The following is a 2593-nucleotide window of genomic DNA, read 5'->3' as shown; positions in this document are numbered from 1 at the left end:
CGTGAATTTTGTGTATCGTTGCACCCCTAATAAATATATATATATATATATATATATATATATATATATGAGAGAGAGATGGGGTGCAAATTTCATGGTTGGGTTTGGTTCAATACTTTGGGGTCACGGTTTGATATTTTTTCGCAAAAAGAAATGTTCATGCCTTTTTAAATTTGTAATTTATTAAAATTATTAAGACTTCACATATTTACAGTTTTTAAATTTAAATTTGCTGAAACAACAAAACAATAATAAAAAAATAAATCTATCTGATGGAGAAATCACTCATCTTTGGAAAAGAGAGTTTATTATAGAGAAATGGCTTTTTCCAAAATAAAAGCTATACTATACCCTTCTTCTGTGGTATATTCTCAGCAGCATATTAAACATATCAGGCCCCCATAAAACCACTCTCTGATGGAACTCCCCTCACACTCATCTTCTGGAGTGCTAGCAGGTAGGTAGGTTTTCTACAACAGAAAAGGGTCGGATGTCGACAGCAATAAAAGTAGCAATTGCTCTGCCGATTTCTTTTGCCCTCTTTGTAGCATGTGTGCTTGTTGTTGTTTTTGTCTGCTTCCACTTGTCTTTGCACTAGGGTGATGTCGGCGTAAATGTGCAGTCATATTTGTTGGTTTCCCATCGATGTAATTGAGCATTGCGCGGCACATCGACATACTGTTGTACTTTTGTCCATGACGCACTTACCATCAGGGTAATAATTCACATGAAAACTAAAATAGTTTCCAACGCCAGATCTGAATAACGGTGGAGGAGGTTCAATTTCGGATAGCATTGAGGTAGTTGCCATGTTGCAACGAGCTTAATTTCTGCCTCGCTAGCTTGAGTGAATTCATATGGGCGGCACTCAGTGGAGCTGTGCTCGACAATGCAGCCTAGGCGGAGTAGTCGAACGCAGATTCACTGAGCTCTCAACACAGACAGAAGAAAAGTTGATTAAATAAATAAAAAATGTTGTTTGTTCAATTTTGTTCATTTTCTTCAATGCATATGCATACCGAACCGAAAGCACTGTATCGAACGTTGCAATACAGATACGTGTATTGTTGCACCCCTAATATATGTATCTATATAGATAGATAGAAATAGCTATATTTATATTCAGCAAACCTTCATTCACTTATGCTCTAATCACCATCTATGCTGTGATTTAAAATATAATACTCTTAAAATAAATGACACATTAAAACAATTTGTTTTCTAAGGCCAATTTATGTAACTTTCCACTCTATATTATAGTCTGTTGTGATAGTTTTGTGGTTGGCTGTGGTTCAGGAGGTAGAATAGGTGATCTGAAGATACTGAAGCCCAAGTTGCAAGTGTGTGTGAATGTTCAATTGAAAGTTCTTAGATGTAGTCCATTTAAACACTCCAGTGTTAATTACTTCACAACGTTTTGCTTTGGTATATCAGAGATGTTAAGATCAGTAAAAAAAAAAAAACAATACTTAAGTAAATGATAATTATTGAGGAAATAACGACAATAGTTTTCACACATAATATTTTATACTGAGATGGATCAAAAGTCAAAATGGGTATATTTATAAAATACTTAACATCCACATAAAACACCACTCACAACTGGCTGGAGTACAGCCCAAAATCAAACCATGATGGAGCCGCCACTGAGTTTTGCAGTGGTTGTAGACACCTCTCTCCTAGCTTTTGTATGTATTGATAATATTTTGAATCAGAAATATAATATGTGCATTAATAAAAGAAAGAAATATCATTGGATTATTTATTTATCACTGTTCACAATACAGCTAATAAACCTCATTGTCAACGCTTATCAGTATAAGCAACTGGAGATGCAAAAAGTTAAAAAGGACACCAAGAGACCAACTAAATCCTCAAAATGATTTCTTCCATAGCTGCATGTCTTATGATTTTACTTTTTAATAAAATCCATCCATCTTCATCCGCTTATCCGAGGTCGGGTCGCGGGGGTAGCAGCCTAAGCAAAGAGGTCCAGACCTCCCTCTCCCCAGCCACCTCCTCCAGCTTGTCCGGGGGAATACCAAGGCGTTCCCAGGCCAGCCGAGAGATATAATCTCTCCAGCGTGTCCTGGGTCTGCCCCGGGGCCTCCTCCCGGTGGGACATGCCTGGAACACCTCGCCCAGGAGGCGCCCAGGGGGCATCCTTGCCAGATGCCCGAACCACCTCAGCTGGCTCCTTTCGATGTGGAGCAGCAGCTGCTCTACTCTGAGCCCCTCCCGGATGGCCGAACTTCTCACCCTATCTCTAAGGGAGAGGCCAGCCACCCTTCGGAGGAAGCTCATTTCCGCCGCTTGTATCCGCGATCTCGTTCTTTCGGTCACTACCCACAGCTCGTGGCCATAGGTGAGGGTAGGGACGTAGATCGACCGGTAAATTGAGAGCTTCGCTTTTACACTCAGCTCCCTCTTCACCACGACTGACCGGTGCAGCGTCCGCATTACTGCAGCCGCAGCCCCAATCCGTCTGTCGATCTCCGGCTCCCTTCTCCCATCACTCGCGAACAAGACCCCGAGATACTTGAACTCCTCCACTTGGGGCAGGAACTCATCCCCGACCCGGAGTGGGCACTCC

This window comes from Simochromis diagramma, unplaced genomic scaffold (assembly GCF_900408965.1).
Source record: "Simochromis diagramma unplaced genomic scaffold, fSimDia1.1 OVJJ01000672.1, whole genome shotgun sequence".
NCBI lineage: Eukaryota > Metazoa > Chordata > Actinopteri > Cichliformes > Cichlidae > Simochromis > Simochromis diagramma.
Note: the sequence above shows the minus strand (reverse complement) of the source record.